The following is a 23,057-nucleotide window of genomic DNA, read 5'->3' on the forward strand; positions in this document are numbered from 1 at the left end:
CTGGCACTGGGCACTAGGTCAAAATGTTATTCCATTATAATCATATAAAAGCCATATAAAAGTGCACCAAAATCATACAAAACAACAATAAACATGGCATGAATACTTCATACATTATAGATACGTTGGAGACGTATCAGCATCCCCAGGCTTAGTTCCTGCTTGTCCTCGAGTAAGTAAATGATAAAAGAAATAATTTATGAAGTGTGAATGCTAGCATAGTGTATAAGTTTGATCAATGATAATTTCAATCACTTTTTCTAGCATCATAACAACTCTTTCTCGTAAAACTCATCATGATAAAGTAGCAATCGATTCACATGTTATGGTTCAAACAATGCATTGTCTTGAAACTTAACAACCTATGTTCTTAGTCATCAAACAATTGCAATTCAACTTATTCTCAACAAAGTCTAAGTAAGAGCTCCACATACTCAATCATCATATAGTCTTCTATGATTAATAGTACTCAAAGCATATTTTTAGAACAAATGGCATCCATCAAACACAGAGAAAGATAGGGGCTTAATGTTTCGCCTCCCAACTCATTTATCATAGAGATAATTGTCAACAATAATAAATCATGATCAAATATATTTGATTGGCCATATGTGCCTAGATCTTTCCCCACCACACGTTGCTTCCCAACTAGAGAATAGTTGAGGTTGAAATGAGAATGCATACTATTGACTCTTGCATAAAGTAAATACTGAAAAGTAAAAGATAGGCCCTTCGCAGAGGTAAGCAGAGGTTGGCATGCACTTTTTATTTTTGGATGGCAATCTCTTAATGCAAAGGAACGCCATGTTATATTTCCCCTTATGATAGCAACCTTTATTATGTAGTCCGCCACTTTTATTACTTTGCCATCACAAGTTTGTACAACGCTTATTTTCCCTTACAATAAAATACCAAACATATTTAGGAGCAATTTTTATTGCTTTATGCACCGATGACAACTTACTTAAAGGATCTTATTCAATCCATAGGTAGGTATGGTGGACACTCATGGCAAGAAACTGGTTTTAAGGGTTTTTGGATGCACAAGTAGTGTCTCTACTTAGTACAATTTTTTTTCTAGCAAAAGATCCTAAGCAAACACCACATGTTGGAGGATCCATAACAATATAACTTCTATGCAAATATACACAACCATAACTCATTATGTTGTCTTCCTTGTCCAACTTCAACTAATTTGCTCAAGTTTGAAAATAATTAATGGGTATTCACAATCATAGAAGATGTCCAACATAATATATTTATATGTGAAAGTTCTCTTCCTTATACTAATCATTCATGAATTGCTTGTATGACCAATATTGTGATTGTCAAGTTTCAATAGATTTCACTTTGTAAACCCAATGTGAAGCTACTACTAGGCATGGTATGAACATATAATTTCAACTTCATGATATTCAATTCATTCAACAATTTACTCATAGGATATAAGTGAAGCACAAGAGTAAATGACAAACTACTCCGAAAAGATATAAGTGAAGATCAAGCGAGTAGTTAAGTAAATGGGTAGCTATGTGAGGATTCCCTCTCATTTAAAAACTTTCAGATCTTAAGTATCTTATTCAAACATCAAATATAAAAAAATAAAATGACATTCCAAGAATAGCACATATCATGTGAAGAAGCAAAAACTTAGGCTCAACTGATACTAACCGATAATTGTTGATGAAGAAAGGTGGGATGCCTACCGGGGAATCCCCAAGCTTAGATGCTTGAGACTTCTTGAAATGTTATCTTGGGATGCCTTGGGCATCCCCAAGCTTGAGCTTTTGTGTCTCCTTAATTCCTTTTATATCACTGTTTCCCTAAATCTCAAAAACTTCATCCACACAAAACTCAACAAGAACTCGTGAGATAAGTTAGTATAAATCAATGCAAAACCTTATCATTCTCTAATGTAGCAAATCACTAAAATTGTAATTTAACATTCATACTAAATGCCTCTGCATATTTAATACTCCCATCCTCAAATAGAATCATTAAACAAGCAAACATAACAACAATCTGTCTAAATAGGACAGTTTGTAAAGAGTGCAATAATATTCATACTTCCCTAACTCCAAAAATTCTGAAAAATTACCACACTGTAGAAAATTTATCATATCTCACTGTCTAATTTTTTAGGATTTTATCATGTTCATACTATTCACAAATATTCAAATCATATCTGTTTTCAAACAACAACATATAGACTTGCAAAATAAGCATGGTAAAGGCTATACTTAAGATGCAAAACATTATTGTAACAACAAGCAAATCCTAATAAAATAAAATGATGCTCCAAGCAAAAAACATATCGTGTGACGAATAAAAATATAGCCCCAAGTAAGGTTACCGATAATGTTGGAGATGAAAGAGGGGATGCCTTCCGGGGCATCCCCAAGCTTAGTTGCTTGGATCTTTCTTGAATATTACCTTGGGGTGCCTTGGGCATCCCCAAGATTAGGGTCTTGTCCATCCTTATTCTCCTCATATCAACATCTCACCCAAAACTTGAAAAATTCAATCACGCAATACTTAACGGAACTTCGTGAGATAGGTTAGTATAATAAAGCAAATCATTATTTTGGTACTGTAAAAGATAAGATTCATAATTTTCTTACGCAATGCCTACTGTACCTTATCATTTCCACAATTTATATTAAGCAATATAAGCCATAGAAACCATAAAAAACAAGCAACTATGCATTGCAAACAGAATCTGTCAAAAACAGAACAGTCTGTAAAGATCTGAATAATGACTATACTTCTGTAACTCCAAAAATTCTAAAAAATTAGGACAATGTAGGATATTTGTATATCAATCATTTGCAAAAACTTCAGAATTTTTTGAAGCTCAACTCATTTTTAACAATTCTGTTACTGGGCGCAAAAGTTTTTGTTTTTGCACAGAATCAAGTCAACTATCATCCACACTATCCCAAAAGCTTTACTTGGCACTTTATTGAAACAAAATCTATAAAACATGATTACTACAGTAGCTTAATCATGCGAACACACAAAACAGTAGGTATAAGTATTGGGTTGTCTCTCAACAAGCTCTTTTCTTTAATGCCTTTTTAGCTAGGCATGATGATTTCAATGATGCTCACATAAAAGTATAGAATTGAAACATAATGGGAGCATCATGAAGCATATGACTAGCAAATTTAAGTCTAACCCACTTCCTATGCATAGGGATTTTGTGAGCAAATAATTTTTGGGAGCAAGAATCATCTAGCATAGGAAAGCAAAACAAGCAATACTTCAAAACTTTCAACACATAGACAGGAAACTTGAGATTATCGCAATACCTACAACCATATGTTCCTCTCTCATAATAATTTGCAGTAGCATCATGAAGAAATTCAACAATATAGCTATCACACAAATCATTCTTTTCATGATCTACAAGCATATAATTTTTATTACTCTCCACATAAGCAAATTTCTTTCATTCATAATAGTGGGAGCAAACTCAACAAAATAACTATCATGTGATACTTGATTGGCATAGTTCAATTGAAAATAAAAAATCAGGATGACAAGTTTCATGGTTATCATTATTCTTTATATCGTACATGTCATCACCATAATCATCATAAAAGCAACTCTTTTATCAATGTCAATTGAAACCTCTTCCAAAATAGTGGATTCATCATTAAATAAAGCCATGACCTCTCGAAATCCACTTTTATCATAAGATTCAACACCCTCCAAAATAGTGGGAACATTATTACATAAAGTAAATACTCTTCCAAACCCACTTTCATCAATATAGTCATCATAAATAGGAGGCATGCTATCATCATAATAATTTTTCTCATCGAAACTTGGGGGACAAAAAATATCATATTCATCAAATATAGCATCCCCAAGCTTGTGGTTTTGCATATCAATAGCATCATGGACATTCAAAGAATTCATACTAGCAACATTGCAATCATGCTCATCATTCAAAGATTTTATGCCGAACATTTTATTGAATTCTTCTTCTATCAATTGAGCACAATTTTTTGATCCATCATTTTCAAGAAAGACGTGATAAAGATGAATAGTATGAGGCAACCTCAATTCCATTTTGTGTGGTTTTTTTATAAACCAAACTAGTGATAAAACAAGAAACTAAAAGATTCAATTGCAAGATCTGAAGATATACCCTCAAGCACTCACTTCCCCGGCAACGGCGCTAGAAAAGATCTTGATGTCTACTACACAACTTGTTCTTGTAGACTCGTGTTGGGCCTCCAAGCGCAGAGTTTTGTAGGACAGTAGCAAATTTCCCTGAAGTGGATGACCTAAGGTTTATCAATCCATGCGAGGCATAGGATGAAGATGGTCTCTCTCGAACAACCGAACAAAAAAATAACAAAAAGTCTTTTGTGTTCCCAACACACCAAATACAATGGTAAATTGTATAGGTGCACTAGTTCGGCGAAGAGATGGTAATACAAGTGTAGTAATGATGGTAGATATTGATTTTTGTAATAGTAACAAAAAAATAGCAAGGTAACAAGTAACAAAAGTGAGCACAAAAGGTATTGCAATGCTTGAAAATAAGGCCTAGGGTTCATACTTTCGCTTGTGCAATCCCTCAACAATGCTAACATAATTAGATCAGATGGCAATCCCTCAACGTGCGCAAAGTTCTTATCTAGCAGAGAACATAAGATGAAATTATTTGCAGGGTACAAAACCACCTCAAAGTTATCCTTTTCGATCGATCTATCGAGCTATTCCTATAAGTGTCACAAACAGCCCAAGAGTTCGTACTAAAATAACACCATACGATACACATCAACCAACTCTAATGTCACCTAGATACTCCAATGTCACCATGAGTATCCGTGAGTTGATTATATGATATGCATCAAACAACTTCGGATTCATAATACTCAATCCAACACAAAGAACTTCAAAGAGTGCCCCAAGATTTCTACCGGAGAAACAAAGACGAAAACGTGCATCAACCCCTATGCATAGATTACCCTAATGTCACCTCAGGAATCCGCGAGTTGAGTGCCAAAACATACATCAAGTGTCCATAAAAGTATTCAATCCGATAATAATGAAATCTCAAAGGTAAAACTCAATTCATCACAACAAGATAGAGAGGGGGAAACACCATATGATCCAACTTTATTAACAAAGCTCCCGATACATCAAGACCGTGCCAAATCAAGAACACGAGAGAGATATCAAACACATAGCTACTAGTACAAACCCTCAGCCCCGAGGGTGAACTACTCCCTCCTCATCATGGAGACTGTCGGGATGATGAAGATGGCCTCCGGTGATGATTTCCCCCTTCGGTAGAGTGCCGAAAAAGGGCTCTAGATTGGATCGTGGGGTACAAAGGCTTGTGGCAACAGAGTCGAAGTTCTAGGGTTATTTCTAGTGGTTTGTTTATTTATAGGATTTTTTGGCGTCGGTTTCACGCTAAGATGGGCCACGCGGTGGCCACTACCCACCAGCCCACCACTTTGGCCCCTGGCACGCCCTGATGGGTAGTGGCCACCTCGTGGCTCTTCTGGTCCTCCCATGAAGCTTTAGGGTCTCTTTTGTTCCAAAAAATCCTCAAAAAGTTTTGCTGCATTTGGACTCATTTGATATGGATTTTCTGGAAAACAAAAAACATGCAAAAAAATAGCAACTGACACTGGGCACTGGGTCAATATGTTAGTCCATAAAAATCATATAAAAGCCATATAAAAGTGCAGCAAAATCATACAAAACTATAATAAACATGGCATGAATACTTCATACATTATCGATACATTGTAGACGTATCAGCGAACTCTAAGACATATGGATGAAGATTGATTTCTCTTACTTGGTTCTCCATGAGATAATCCCAATTAGGCAGAGCTCTTGGTCGACAGCGAGGAAACTCAGTGGTGTGCAACGAGGAGGCGAAAAGTGATGGCAAGGTGGAGAGGACAAGAGAGGCATCTTGTATTTTGCTAGCTCGCAGTGACAACCGGTGCGGACAGAGGCAATGAGCTCAGGGATTTGGGTGATGGGGAAATGAAGCATGAAAATAAAAAAAATCCTACGAAACACCCAAGATCCAATCTAGGAGATATATAGCAATGAGAGGGGAGTGTGTCTACATACCCTTGTAGACCGAAAGCGTTAGCGTTGTAACACGGTTGATGTAGTCGTACTCGTCGCGATCCAATCATGATCCGATCCGATCTAGTGCCGAACAGACGGCACCTCCGAGTTTAGCACACATATGGCTCGACGGCGTCATCACCTTCTTTATCCAACAAGAGAGGGAGAGGAGGTAGATGAGATCTGAACCAACATGATGGTGTGGTGGTGGTGGTGGCAGCGGAATTCTGGCAGGGCTTCGCCAAGCACTCACGGAACATGGAGGAGGAGTAACAGGAGGGAGACGGGGCAAGCGCGGACGTGTTGGCTGCCCGCTGTGCCTTCCCACTATATATAGGGGTTAGGGAGGGTGTGGCAGCCCTAGCCTCCCTCCCAAGGCAGGAGGACGGCGGCCAAGGGGGGAGGGGTGCCCTCCAAGCCAAGTGGAGGCCCTCCCCCTTAGGGTTTCCCCTCCCCAGGCGCATGGGCCTTGTAGGGCCTGGTGCCCCTGGCCCATCAAGGCCAGGGCACCCCCTACAAACCATGCTACTATATGGGACATGGTGGAACCCTCCGAGGACTTCCGGACCCCTCTGGAACCCTCTGGAACCTTCTGGTGGCTTCCTAGTACAATACCGAAAAACTCGGACTTTTTCCCAGAACCCCAACAACAACTTTCCATATATAAATCTTTACCTCTGGACCATTTCGAAGCTCCTCATGATGTCGCGGATCCTATCCGGGATTCTCAACAACCTTCGTACTTTCCACTATTAATATCCCAAAACTACCCTAGCGCTATCAAATGTTAAGCATGCGACCCTACGGGTTCGAGAATCATGCAGACATGACTGAGGCTCCTCTCCGGTCAATAACCAATAGTGGCACCTGGCTACCCATATTGATTCCTACATATTCAATGCAGATTTTATCGGTTGGACCATGATGTCAAGGATTCAGGCAATCCCGTATGCAATTCCCTTTGTCCGGCGATATGTTACTTGCCCGAGATTCGGTCGCCAGTATCTCCATACCTATTTTAATCTTGTTACCGGCAAGTCTCTTTACTCGTTCTGCAATAAAAGATCCCATTACTAAACTCATTAGTCACATCAAGCTTCTTATGATGTTGTATTACCGAGAGGGCCTAGAGATATCTCTCTGTCACACGGAGCGAAAAATCCCAGTCTCGATCCATGCAACCCAACAGACACCTTCGGAGATACTTGTAGAGCACCTTTATGATCACCCAGTACAAAGCGACATTTGATAGCACACAAGGTATTCCTCCAGTATCCATGAGTAGCATGATCTCATCGCCGAAGGAACACATACTTTACATGAAGAAGCTATAGCAAATGACTAAACGATTTGATGCTAAGCTTACAGTTGGGTCTTGTCCATCACACCATTCTCCTAATGATGTGATCTTGTTATCAAATGAGAACTCATGTCTATGTTTAGGAAACCATAACCATCTTTAATCAACGAGCTAGTCCAGTAGAGTCTTACTAGGGACACGATGTAGTTTATGTATTCACACATGTATCTAAGTTTCCGGTCAATACAAATCTAGCATTAGTAATAAACATTTATCATGAACGGGAAATACGATAATGACCAATTTATTATTGCCTCTAGGGCATATTTCCAACAGTCTCCCACCTGCACTAGAGTCAATAATCTAGTTTACATAGTTATGAATCTCACACCCATGGACTCTTGGTGCTGATCATGTTTTCGTCGTGGAAGAGGTTTAGCCAACGGGTATGCAAAATTCAGATTTGTATGTACTTTGCAAAGTTCTATGTCTCCATCCTTGATGTAATTATGAATGGAGTTAGGTGACGTTTGATGTGCTTGGTCTTCTTGTGAAACCAAGGCTCCTTGGCAATGGCAATGGCACCAGTGTTGTCACAAAAGATAGTCATTGGATCCGATGCACTAGGTATCGCCCCTAGGTCGGATATGAACTCATTCACCTAGACTCCTTCTTGCACGGCTTTCGAAGCAGCTATATATTCTGCTTCACATGTAGATCCCACGATGACGCTCTGCTTGGAACTGCACCAACTTACTGCTCCACCATCAAAATAAATATGTATCCGGTTTGACTTCGAGTCATCTGGATAAGTATCAAAACTAGCATCGACGTAACCCTTTACGATGAGCTCTTCATCACCTCCATAAACGAGAAACATGTCCTTAGTCCTCTTTAGGTACACTACTGCAGGATGCTGCTAACGCGACACTACGATCAGAGACCCTTCAAGAAACTGTGTGCGATGCAATAATCACAAACGGTGGTGTATGAAAACCGTCAAAAATGTATAAAATGTTTGCGATGACGGATGCATCAAACACGGTTCAGATTTTAGTTGTGTGTGCGATGAAGGGCATATAGTTCAGTTCAATTAACTGTTTGCGATGAGGAGGAACAAAAGAAACGGGCAGCCAGATGAAGGCGTGTGCGATACACAGCATACGGTTCACTCGGATGAACTGTTTGTGATTAGGCAACACAAAAGAAACGGGCAACCAGATGAAGGTGTGTGCGATATACAACATATGGTTCACTCGGATGAACTGTTTGTGATTAGGCAACACAAAAGAAATGGTCAGCTGGATCAAGGTGTGTGCGATATACATATGCGGTTCACTCGGCCCTTGTCGTCAGTGTGTGACCTCTATGGCAACCGTTTGCTCCCGAGGTGCCTCTTCGTGTACCGTGGCAACCATCCACCGCCTCTTCGCCTTTCCCTCTCGATTTGGAACTGCTGTCACACGCTCTTCCTCCCTCCATTTGCCTTCACCCTTCCTTCTGCCATTGTTCGATCATCTTCTCCATGGAGGGAACAGGCCGGAAACGACCCCGTTATTCTTGCCCCAATCTGAAAGATGACGTGGTGGAGGAACTCATTGATCGATGCGACGTCATCACCTCGGCTAGCATGGCAGGTTCGTTCAAGACCATTCTCGACTCAACTAATAACATCATTACAAGGAACCCAAGGGTCTAGGAGCGGTTTGATCTCCCCTATCTTCTTCTCCGTGACCCTGCTGACTGGCGCGGGGACGAGGGAAGCCTCGCCTTGTGAAAGTTGATGCCACTTGATAATGATACGTATGATGTTAAGATGCCATCGCTTGAGGGCAAAGCTTGAGTAGGCGCAAATGGAGATTGGGTTGTTTATATTGGGTACAACTGTGAGTGGGAACTTGTGAATGTGTACACTCGTCACCGGGTTCCACTTCCAAAAATCTCAGACGACTGCCCAAAGGTTGAGTACACCGGTATTCTACGTGAGTTCAAATACGATCATGGTGACTGTCATCTATGTAAGATAGCAATTTGTCGAGTTCCCAACCGCTCTTGGGATTACACGAACTATGAAGTTGTTGCTATCTTCGACAAGCTTGTTGCCGTCCTTACTTCCACGCCTCGATGGATATTGCTCAAAAATCAATTTCTGTACACGGATGAGTGCTGTGATGCAATTCAATATGAGGGTCTTGTGTTTTCTTCCACCACTCGTGGCACTATTTTTTCATGGAATCCTGATGCTTTCGGTACGTTTGTCTTCCACCGTAATTATAATTGTTTCATCCACATGCATGCGGTTTAGCTAGTTTCCCTTTACTAATTAACCTTCTTGTGTTTCCAAGGTCCTGTGAACATTCCACCACCTATACTTGAAATTTTTTTATAACCAAGGGGGAGATGGCGATGCTAATGATCACGAGCACGAGGACGAGCAGGACCCATATACTCAGTGGCGCCTGGAAACTTATTCCGATGGATCACCTCTTCTTGTCTGTATACACGGCACTGCTGATGTTACTAAGCAAGTGTTGTCTCGCATGGTCGCACTCTCCGGACCTATTCCAACATCCGTTGCAGGGTATTCGGGATGGATACTAGTGTACTAGTGCCAACACCTTCTCCCTGGTTCAGTATTGAAAGTCTTGGAGGAAACTCGCTCTTCCTTGGACAAAACTATCCAATGATGGTGGAAGGCGATCCAGCTACTGTTGACACAACATTACTACCATTGATGAGAAGCAACTGTATCTATACCTCGGACATTGCTATGCTTCCCTACCGTCCCAATATGGGTCCTGACATAGGCCGCTTAAGCCTGGATGATCAGTCCTGCGTTGGTCTCGAGATTGACAGTAGCTAGCCCTTCCCAGAGAATCACTTCTGATTCAAAGCAAGCGTTTCCAACGCCGACGAGTGGTTGAGCTGAAGTTCATTTCATCGCTTTGTTATTTGTTGTGTGAGATAAAGTTTACTAGAATGTTTTGTTGGAAATGATCAACGTGTATCCTCGTTGTCGTTGTGGGTTGATGACTTGTTGTATGTAATCAATGGTACATTTACATATGCGTCCATCAACTCACGCCTACTAGTGGTGTCCATATGAACAGTGCTAGTGATTTTAGTTGCAAAAATTAGATAGTGCTAGTGATTTTTAGCTGCATATTTTGACAAATCGCAGTGTTACAAGGTTGAAAAATGGCAATGTTACTGGATAAACAAATGTCAATCTTTCTAGTTTGACAAATGGCAACATACCCAAAATGACAGATATGGAAATCTTACCCAATTGTTTGTACGTGGTTGCACACGGGTCATGCAAAACAACCGTTTGCGTTGAAGGGATGCAGAAATCTTGCTCGGCACATTTTCACTTGGCTTCCTGGGGAAGCTGTCGGTTTGCATACGGGTGTTCTAACTAAAACGTTTCCGATTAGTGTTTTATACTTAAAAACCATTGACGTTTTTTTCAAAAGAAAATCGTTTGATGAGTCTGTACATTAAGAGAGAAAAACGCAAGTTCATTCAAACCATATCTTTCATTCAGTCACACTGCAAATTTATATTCATATGATCGAGAATTCGAGATACAGTATTAAACCCCAAAAAAACTATTTCCGGCGGCGGCGGCGGCGGCGTGCCGCGCCGTCGTTGTCATTGTTGTCCTCCGGGACGCCATTGTTGAAGTCTTCAAGGCAGCACAAAATGTTCTTCACTTGTAAATCAAACATCATGTCGTCGCGCGATCGACGGGCGGGGCGGAAGGATGGCTACTGGCGCCGCTAAGAGGTAGCGGTCGACGGCAGCGTCCCATGCCGCTTAGGGGGGGCCCATGCACGGGCACGGGCGCGGTGGGTGCAACCAAACGCACGGGGGCCGGCGCCACGGTGGGTGGAGGGGCGCGCACGGGCATGGGCGCTGGCGCTGGCATGTGCACGAGCTCGCGCGGGTCCGCGGAGACCTCGCTGATGCCCGTGGCTTCCAGCTCTGCGATAGTGCTCGGTGACCAACCCATCAATGCTACGGGGATGGTCCCTGGCGCGAGCGCGGGGATGGGAGCTGGGACGGGAGCGGGGGCAGGAACCGCCGCGGCCAGCTCGTTCTGGGCCATGTCCATGAGGCCCCATTCCTCCTTATTTTCTATCTCCTCCGGCTCGGAGTCGACTTCAACAAACTTGAAGACTAGTGGCAGATGATCATTCTGCGCCATGGCGTTGGTGGAGGTCTGCGGGAGGGAGGGCAATGGGAGGCGAATAGTAAGGCCGCCCGTATTAAATAGCGGCTCGGGCACCATTAATGGAGAGGAAGGCGGGCGGCCATGGAAGTCAAAGTGCTCGCTTCCCAGTGAGCCTGCGCAGCCTACAGCTCGCATGCTTCCCGGTGAGCCTGCGCATTGGAGGACAACTTGCACGCCTCTCGGTCAGCCTACGCACCGAACTGCGCTCGCATGCCTCCTGTTCGGTCAAGGTCAAGCAGTTGTCCGCACGGCACCTCCTACAGCCATTAAAACCAAGACACGTGGCGTCACGTGAATGGTTAATAGAACGCTTATACAAACATTTGAGATATTAAAGTGGCAGCTATTTTTTCAAAATGCCTTTGTTGGCTGTCATTATTCGAGTGCGCCTTCTCTCAAAATGGACATGAAAAATGCCACAGCATGTCAGGTGCCATTCCATGATAGCACGCCAAGTTTCATGAATTTCAAACGAGTTTTGGATTTACTAGAATTTAAAAACCACGCATCTCAATGTTTTGCCGGCAATCAACGGTGCCCTGGTGTTTGAAATTCGTTCCCGTTTCTTGCATGGGACCTAAGCATGCACCCAAGGAAACATATTTGATTTTTCAACCAATTTATATGCACTAGAGCATGTGCATGTGGTTCAAATTTGAATTATGCACATAAATGCATTGAAAACTCAGTTAATGCATAAAAATGTCCAAACGAACCCCGAAAAATCACAAAAATTGACACAACACTCCTATTGTTCTATGTTGACACGAGAAAAATTTGAAAGCAATAAGAGGCAATGTATATCGTTTCGTCCCCAAAGGTGGGACGTTCCCTATCAAAAAAATCATGCTTGTTGTGAGAAGCTCTGGCTTGTGAGAAGCTTATACCCGAACCTGCCCCAAATGGGACAACTTTTTTACCACGAAATGTTGATGCCGCTCCATGATAGCATGCCAAGTTTCATGAATTTCAGACGAGTTTTGGATTTACTAGAATTTAAAAACCAGGCATCTCAACGTTATGCCGGCAATCAACAGTGCCCTGGAGTTTGAATTTCATTCCCATCTCTTGCATGGGACCTAGAAATTCACCCAAGGACACACATGTGATTTTTCAACCAACTTTAGTGCATTGGAGCATGTGCTTGTAGTTCAAAATTGAATTATGCACATAAATGCCTAGAAAACCCAGTTAATGTATAAAAAGGCCAAATGAACCCCGAAAAATTCCAAGATTAAACACAACACTCCTGTTGTTCTATGTTGACACTAGAAATTTTTTGAAAGCAATAAGAGGCAACGGATATCGTCCCGTCCCCAAAGGTGGTATGTTCCCTATCGAAACCATCATGCTTGTTGTGAGAAGCTTATACCCAAACCTGCCCCAAATGGGACAAAAATTTCACCACGGCATGTTGATGCCGCTCCATGATAGCATGCCAAGTTTCATGAATTTTAGACGAGTTTTGGATTTACTAGAATTTAAAAACCAGGTATCTCAACGTTTTGCCGGCAATCAACAGTGCACTGGTGTTTGAAATTCATTCCCATCTCTTGCATGGGACCTAGAAATTCACCCAAGGACACACATGTGATTTTTCAACCAACTTTGGTGCATTGGAGCATGTGCTTGTAGTTCAAATTTGAATTATGCACATAAAATGCCTAGAAAACCCAGTTAATGTATAAAAAAGGCCAAACGAACCCCGAAGAATTCATTCCCATTTCTTGCATGGGACCTAAGCATGCACTGAAGGACACCGATTTGGATTTTCAACCAATTTGTATGCACCGGAGCATGTGCATGTAGTTTAATTTTGAATTGTGCACCTGAAATGGATAGAAAACCAGTTTAATGTATAAATGTCCAAACGAACCCTGAATAATTCCAATTCTTTTACGACACAGATATAGTTGCATGTTCATTGTAGATAAAAGGTCTAGCAATTCAAACAGCGTCCATTGCCGTTGTGACCCCATTTTGTAATTCAAATCAAGTAGATCCCGCACAGTTTATTATCACCAACCGTGTGAGATGTAGTACAAAATATCTTGGAGCACCGTTGGTGTATAGTACGCCTATGGCTTACGCGAGAAGGTGCATCGGCTACAGTCCACAGCCGGCGTGTCTAGCACACTAGCTCGCTCCCCAAAAACTCCTGCCTCTGCAGCCCTCACAATCTCGAAAATATTACTGCCTCGTAATCTCGAAAATATCTACCACCTGGAAGGTTCTAATGTTTGATAGCACATGATTAGTATGTGTGGACCGTGTGCGATGTCTGTTACTCCCGCTCTGCTTCAGTACCTTGATTCAAATTTTCAGTAGCCTCGGCATTTTACTCCCGCCTCTGCATCCCTCGCAATCTCAAAAATATCTGCTCGCCCTTGATCCAAATTTTCAGTAGCCCCGCCTTGTTACTCCCACCTAGTAAAATTTTCAGTTGCCGTAGTATTTCCTCAAACACAACCTTGCCCCCGCCCCCTCCACACACACCCCAAAACCTCCGCTCACACAGACACACACAACCCTCGAAACCATTGGTAGGTCGCCGCCATCGCCGGCGCCTCCATCCTCAACCTCTGCGTGTGTGCCGGGGAGCTCGAGGAGCCAATGGCCAAAAAGAGGTTTATCGTGGCCTTTTCGCCTGACGCCGGCGAGGTGGCCGCTGAGGTGTCCCCGTCGTCCTCTGCGGTCCCGATCCGCCGTCGCCAGTCCCCCGATCCGCCCGCCGCTGTGCCCCTACGCCGGTTCGAGGACTTCCCCATCCTCCCTCGGACCCAGCAGCCGACGAAGTCCTATCTCAGAGTCCGGCAGCGGCAGTGGGGGACGTGGGTCGCCGAGATTACAGATCGAGAGACCCACACCCGTCGGTGGCTCGGTAGCTTCCACACGGCCGAGCTCGCCGCCATGGAGTACGACCGCTAGCAGGTCTGCTACCACGGCGCGGCGGCTAGGCTCAATTTCCCCTTCGGCACACGTCCGGTCGACCTTGTTCCACTGGAGCCAGGGGTGGTGAGCTCGGCTATGGCATGGGAGGACCGCGAGGCGTGGGAGCGCCTCGAGGCCAAGGCCGCCGACGAGGCCTACATGCAAGAGCTCTGCCGCCAGCACCCGGAGCTCATGGAGGCGGAGCGGGTGATCTTTGCCGGCGCAGAGGGCGGCGAGGTTATCGCGCTCTCCTCCGATGACGAGGTCAAAGGCGGCGAGGACGGCGGTGCGGAGGGCGGCGAGGTTATCGCGCTCTCCTCTGATGACGAGGTCGAAGGCGGCGGTGACGGCGGTGCGGAGTGTGTCGTGGTGGGCCCCGAGGATGATGAGATCGACGTCGACGAGTGGAGGAGTGCCTTCCCCAACGACCCCGATAACGGTACTGGCCCGGACCCGGCTCGCGGCACACCGTACATGACGAGGAAGGATTGGCTCGACCTCTACTTCGACCGAAAGTAGTTTTGCTTAGTTTAAATTTATGTTTTATGTTCGGTTAGGCAAAACTATCTAAGCTTATGTTTGAATGCATGCTACTTTCAGTTGAACCCGCTTTGAACTTGATCAAATTGAAGTTAACAACCTTAAGTTTAGGGGATCGACTAGAAAAGGCCAAAAATTGCTGGAGTATATATATACATATATCCACTAAGGGTTTTAGTCCTTTAAGTTTTTAAGGATCGCCTAGAGATGTCCTTATGACTTGTTTATTTCAGTTCTTCACAATGTGATGCTCTATATGTGCAACTATTTGCCATGTAGTTCAATTTCATCAATAACAGTTTCAACAATACCACTATGAATACAATATTTGGTTGCTGTTAAGGATATTGCAGTTAACATGCCTTTTCGTTTTTCAATTGTTGTTTAGCAACATGCATTGTACTGATGACTAAATATGCAATCCCAGGCTACATAGCTACAAGGAAGAGTGTTACCTTAATGTTCTGATGATGTCTAGATATACATGTATTAAAATCTTATATAATGGGATGGATGGAGTGTTGTACTACATCAATTTTCAATTGTTGTTTAGCTTCTAATATTAACTTGGTGCTTTTAGGTACATAAATCATTGCCAAAGATCCACACTTCGACCCTTTCTGCGTATGGGGCAATGAGATATTCATGAACCAACATCAAGTGAGGAAACTGATAAAGATTGTTATTAAAATGGGTCAAAAGATGTGAATCGAACTATTTGTTTACACTTTATGCAAGACAACAGTGAACTGCAGGATTGTAAGTAAGAACCCTATAGTCTTCTTTTTACTGCCCGTAATGAGTTGTGTTAGATGACAATATCTGAAACTTTTTTCTTCTGCAGTGGATCCTGAAGCAGTTTACTCAAGATTACCTCTCAAACTACATGATTGGCGGCCGACCATCACAAGGGGTTGGACTAGAGTCCTGCATGCCTTCTGCTTCCAGAAGAGCACAATAGGGCCATTCCGCTTCACCTTGTTCAACAACCGGAATGCCTGACGCCTTTTTCTTTACCATCTGTAATAGTACAAGTATAGAACCCTGGTTCATCATTCAATATTTTGTGCTTATGTAATTCTTAAACATATGTACCCTGATGGATATGAATAAAGCTATAGCCTACTTTTAGGTTTAAATTAGGTACAATTTTAAATAGCAGCAATTAAATTAGGGCGAAATTATGTTGTGCAGGTCATTACGATACACACGGTTGGTAAAACACAAACGTTTGCGATATACACCATAATCCGAGATGGTTCACAGAGAGGAAACGTGTGCAAGCATGCACAGTTGCCGTTTGCAACGCGTGTGTGATGTCAGACACTATCACATACGGTGCGGGAAAACTAAATGTGTGTGATTGTCTACCTATCGTACACGGTTTATAATCATGAACTGTTTGTGATGTACCAGGCATCATAAAACTCCCATGCCTGGAATTTGCCTGGAAAACTCCCGTGCCTGGAATCTGCCTGGTTTTAGGTAAAACCACAGAACTCCGACTGCGATGGCAATGCGAGCACAAACGGGTAGCAAGGATGAAGTGTTTGGGATATTTGAGATATCGGAAACGGTTATATAGGGACAACTGTATGCATCAAGGCTCCCTATCCCCGACAGTTTCTGGGTCGTGTGAGAAGGACCCCCCTATCACCGTCACTCACTAGGTGATGGTTCAAAATGCCATCGCGGAAAGGGGTTAAAAACCGTTTGTATAGGACCGACGCGTACCAGTGGTATATCAAAGCCAATTTTAATTAACAATGATTTGGCATTTAGTAATGAGCATAAAGCAACATATATCATGCAATGACAAAGTCTAACTCTCTTCCTATTCATCAGCATGTCATACAAGAACAATTCATGCACATCAAGTAAAGGCCAATACATATCATAAGAAGTTTCTTGCAATTCTTTCGTGTTGGAAACATAGAGAGGCGAAGATGTAGTTCCTCTCTCATAATAATTGCAAGTAGGAGCAACAAGCACATGCATATTACATTCATCAAAATTATCATGTGCAACAGTAAAAGGAAACCCATCAATGTAATCCTTAATAAGTGCAAACTTCTCCGATATAGTGTAGTTGGGAGAATTCAAAAAGATAATAGGACTATCATGTGTGGGTGCAATAGCAACAATTTCATTCTTAATATAAGGAACAATAGCAAGTTCATCTCCATAAGCATAATTCATATTTGCATCATGGCCACAAGCATAGCAATCATCAAGTTCATCAAAAAGGGATATTTCAAAAGAATCAACGGGATCATAGCAATTATCATAACATTCATCCTTCTGTAAGAATGAAGGGACATTAAACAATGTATGAGTTGAAGATTTACTCTCATTAGAAGGTGGGCATGGGTAGCTAATCCTATCTTCCTCCTTTTGTTCTTCGCTCTCCTCATCATCTTTTTCATCCAATGAGCTCACAGTTTCATCAGCTTCTTCTTTCATAGACTCCTGCAAAATATTATTCTCTTCTTGGACAGCGGTGACTTTCTCAATAAATTCATCAATATCACAATTGTATTTATAGTTATCCTAGAAATATTTAAGGATAGCAAAATTTTTAGGTCTATAAACTGAATCAACAAAATCTTCAAACTTTTCAAACAAAGATTCAATTTCATAAGCACCCTTAAAAGCAACAAATTCTTCTATTCGTTCCACATCATAGTAATCATATATACTTTTAGCATAAGAAGCCAAGGTTTCATTATCACTAAATTTGCATGAAAAGGGAAGGTGTGGAGCCTTCATCCTAGAGCAACAAGTATAAGCATATCTCAAGCATAGTTCACGAGCATACCAATGCAACATATGTATTTGATCCCATAAGAGTTTCCCTTTTTGTGTCAAGCGATAATCCCTAAAGTATTCACGTTGATCCAATGTTACTCCCATTATCAAGTGGGGTTTTCTCAGGATTATCAAAGCAGTGCATAATATTTTTCACATAACGAGCATTGAGGGTTTTAGGAGGTTCCCCATCTCCATGAGTGGCAAGTACTACTATTTTTTTTGGTGTTTCGTGTTCCATATCCATAACTAAAGATAGAGAACAACTTATAACAGAAAATAAAAACTACTTGGTGATAAAGCAAACAAGCACACACGAGAATATTCACCCCACGTTATTGCTCCCCCGAAACGGCGCCAAAAAAAAGTCTTGAGAACCCACGAGTATAGGGGATCGTTTGTAGCCTTCTTCGATAAATAAGAGCGTCAAACCCAATGAGGAGCTAAAGGTAGAACAAATATTCCCTCAAGTTCTATCGACCACCGATACAACTCTACGCACACTTGATGTTTGCTTTACCTAGAACAAGTATGAAACTATTTTGCAAGAATAAAACTAGGAGTACTTTGCGAGAATAAAACTACAAATAAATTGCAAGGTAGTAAAAGTGGATAGCCTTCGTCAACAAGAAAGTCATTTGTCCCTAGGCAATCGATAACAAGTACCGGTAATCATTCTTGCAATTCTATATGAGGGAGAGGCATGGGCTAACATACTTTCTCTACTTGGATCATATGCACTTATGATGGGAACTCTAGCAAGCATCCGCAACTACTAAAGATCATTAAGGTCGTGAAACCCAACCATAGCATTAAGTATCAAGTCCTCTTTATCCCATACGCAACAACCCACCTACTCGGGTTTAAGCTTCTGTCACTCTCGCAACCCACCATAAGCAAATCATGAACGTATTGCAACACCCTACAGCGGGGACCCCCCATGTTTCCGCGAGACGGAGAGCACCATAGGACAACACCATAAATAAAATATACAATCATACCAACCAAGATCACGATTAACCCATAGGACAAAACAGATCTACTCAAACATCATAGGATAACCATAAATCATTGGGAAATAATATATGGAGTTGAGCACCATGTTTAAGTAGAGATTATAGCGGGGAGAAGGGGTGTTGCACCACTGCATAGAGGGGGAGAAAGTTGGTGTTGACGGTAGCAATATTGTTGTTGTAGATCATCGTCACGATCCTAGCCCCGGCGGCACTCCGGCGCCACCGGGAGAGAGGGGGAGAGAGCCCCCCTCCTTCTTCTTCTTCCTCGGCCTCCCCCCTTAGATGGGAGGAGAGTTCCCCTTCTGGTCCATGGCCTCCATGGAGGAGGAGGGGCGGGATCCCCTCCAAGATTGGATCTCTCTCTCTGTTCTCTTCTGTTTCACGTTCCCCAGATTTGGCCGAAAACCGTTTCTTATATTCTGGGAGACCTGTAACTCCGATTGCGCTGAGATTTTAACATGATTTTTTCAGGATATAAGCTTCCTTGTGCCCGAAGTAGAGCCCCAACCGACGTGCGAGGTGAGCACAACGCACCACCACGCGCCTGGAGCCTGGGGAGTGCCCTGGTGTCTTGTGGGCACCGTGAGCCCCGTTTGCGTTGATTCCAAGTCCCAAAAATCACATATATTCCAAAATAATTCTCCGTAAATTTTTATCGCGTTTGGACTTCGTTTGATGTGGATTTTCTGTGAAAAAAACATGCAACAAACAGGAACTGGCACTGGGCACTGGATCAATTGGTTAGTCCAATAAATCATATAAAATATTGCCAGAATTATGTAAAAGTTGTATAATTTTGGCATGAAACAATAAAAAATTATAGATACGACAGAGACATATCACCCGCCCCATGGGAATAGGCCGCCCCTCACTCATGCTCAGGCGATTGTAGACGATGCCAGAGCCCGCCGAGAGGCGGAGGCGGCGGCGGCGGCTCAGCTGGGGGCTTATCAACAGCCTCCGGTGACCCCTTGGGCGTCAGTAGGGGCTGGTATAATTTCCAGATCTGTTGGAGTTCCTTGTTTAGTACCAGCACTATGTAATGAACGTTTGCCTAAAGATTTTGAGGGTCCTCACAAGGTGGCTAACTATACAGCTGATCTCCCCCCTGAGGCCTGGATTGAGAGCTATGAGTTATCCATGGAGATGCTGGATGTCAATGATGTTGTGTGTGCTAAGTACTTTACCATGATGTTGGACGGGTCGGCTCGGACCTTGTTAAAAGGATTACCCGCCAAATCCATCAATTCATGGGCAGAGTTGAAAGCACGGTTCATTCAGAATTTTAAAGGAATGTGCAAGCAACCTTTGATGATTATTGATCTTGATAACTGTGTGCAACATGAGGATGAATCGACTCATCATTGGGTCCGGCGGGTCTCAGCTATTATGCATTCTTCAGACAGTATTGCAGCGGGTCAGTCGGCTCTGGTCTTAGAGAAGAACTGTCATTTTACCCCCCTTAAGCAGAAGCTTGGGTGGCTTAAATGTCATTGTAATGACATGTGAGAACTCATGGCGGCTCTCATCAAATATGCCGACTCCGATACCACCAAAGATCCTGGATCTGAAGATAAATCCAATAAGGGAAAGAAGAATGGCAATGTGATACGTCTCCAACGCATCTATAATTTTTGATTGTTCCATGCTATATTATATTCTGTTTTGGAAGTTTAATGGGCTTTATTATACACTTTTATATTATTTTTGGGACTAACCTATTAACCGGAGGCCCAACCCAAATTGCTGTTTTTTTTTGCCTATTTCAGTGTTTCGAAGGAAAAGAATATCAAAAGGAGTCCAAACGGAATGAAACATTCGGGAAAACAATTGTTTAAAATCACCAGAACGTGATAAAATACTTATTCCAATTGCAGTAGATCAATAAACAAATTGTATAGGTCGTCCTATTTTGGTAGATTTTTCTGAGTTCCAGAAGTTTGCGTTAGTTACAGATTACTACAGACTGTTCTATTTTTGACAGATTCTGTTTTTTGTGTATTGTTTGCTTATTTTGATGAATCTATGGCTAGTAAAAGAGTTTATAAACCATAGAGAAGTTGGAATACAGTAGGTTTAAGACCAATATAAATAAAGAACGAGTTCAATACAGTACCTTTAAGTGGTGTTTTGTTTTCTTTCGCTAACGGAGCTCACGAGATTTTCGGTTGAGTTTTGTGTTGTGAAGTTTTCAAGTTTTGGGTAAAGATTTGATGGATTATGGAACAAGGAGTGGCAAGAGCCTAAGCTTGGGGATGCCCATGGCACTCCAAGATAATCTAAGGACACCAAAAAGCCAAAGCTTGGGGATGCCCCGGAAGGCATCCCCTCTTTCGTCTTCGTCCATCGGTAACTTTACTTGGAGCTATATTTTTATTCACCACATGATATGTGTTTTGCTTGGAGCGTCTTGTATGATTTGAGTCTTTGCTTTTTAGTTTACCACAATCATCCTTGCTGTACACACCTTTTGAGAGAGACACACATGATTCAGAATTTATTAGAATACTCTATGTGCTTCACTTATATCTTTTGAGCTATATAGTTTTTGCTCTCTAGTGCTTCACTTATATCTTTTAGAGCACGGTGGTGGATTTGTTTTATAGAAACTATTGTTCTCTCATGCTTCACTTATATTATTTTGAGAGTCCTACAAAATAGCATGGTAATTTGCTTTAATCATAAAAATTAGTCCTAATATGATAGGCATCCAAGATTAGTATTTTTTTTCTTATGAGTGTGTTGAATACTATGAGAAGTTTGATGCTTGATAATTGTTTTGAGATATGAAGATGGTGATATTAGAGTCATGCTAGTTGAGTAGTTGTGAATTTGAGAATTCCCGTAGCATGCACGTATGGTGAACCGTTATGTGATGAAGTCGGAGGATGATTTATTTATTGATTGTCTTCCTTATGAGTGGCGGTCGGGGACAAGCTATGGTCTTTTCTTACCAATCTACCCCCTAGGAGCATGCGCGTAATACTTTGCTTTGATAACTTGTCGATTTTTGCAACAAGTATATGAGTTCTTTATGACTAATGTTGAGTCCATGGATTATACGCACTCTCATCCTTCCACCATTGCTAGCCTCTCTAATACCGCGCACTTTTCGCCGGTATCATACACCCACCATATACCTTCCTCAAAACAGCCACCATACCTACCTATCACGGCACTTCCATAGCCATTCCGAGATATATTGCCATGCAACTTACCACCGTTTCGTTTACTATGACATGCTTCATCATTGTCATATTGCTTTGCATGATCATGTAGTTGACATCGTATTTGTGGCAAAGCCACCGTTCATAATTCTTTCATACATGTCACTCTTGATTCATTGCATATCCCGGTACACCGCCGGAGGCATTCACATAGTCATATTTTGTTCTAAGTTTTCAGTTGTAATTTTTGAGTTGTAAAGTAAATAAAAGTGTGATGATCATCATTATTGGAGCATTGTCCCAAGTGAGGAAAGGATGATGGAGACTATGATTCCCCCACAAGTCGGGATGAGACTCCGGACGAAAAAGAAAAAAAAAGAGGCCAAAAAAAGAGAAAAGGCCCATATAAAAAATAAAAAAATGAGAGAAAAAGAGAGAAGGGACAATGCTACTATCCTTTTTCCACACTTGTGCTTCAAAGTAGCACCATGATCTTCATGATAGAGAGTCTCCTATGATATCACTTTCATATACTAGTGGGAATTTTTCATTATAGAACTTGGCTTGTATATTCCAATGATGGGCTTCCTCAAAATGCCCAAGGACTTCATGAGAAAGCGAGTTGGATACACACCCACTTAGTTTCTTTTGTTGAGCTTTCATATACTTATAGCTCTAGTGCATCCGTTGCATGGCAATCCCTACTCACTCACATTGATATCTATTAATGGGCATCTCCATAGCCCGTTGATACGGCTAGTTGATGTGAGACTATCTTCTCCTTTTTGTCTTCTCCACAACCACCATTCTATTCCAGATAAAGTGCTATGTCCATGGCACACGCTCATGTATTGCGTGAAGATTGAAAAAGTTTGAGAACACCAAAAGTATGAAACAATTTCTTGGCTTGTCATCGGGGTTGTGCATGATTTAAATATTTTGTG

This window comes from Triticum aestivum, chromosome 5D (assembly GCF_018294505.1).
Source record: "Triticum aestivum cultivar Chinese Spring chromosome 5D, IWGSC CS RefSeq v2.1, whole genome shotgun sequence".
NCBI classification, from domain to species: Eukaryota; Viridiplantae; Streptophyta; class Magnoliopsida; order Poales; family Poaceae; genus Triticum; species Triticum aestivum.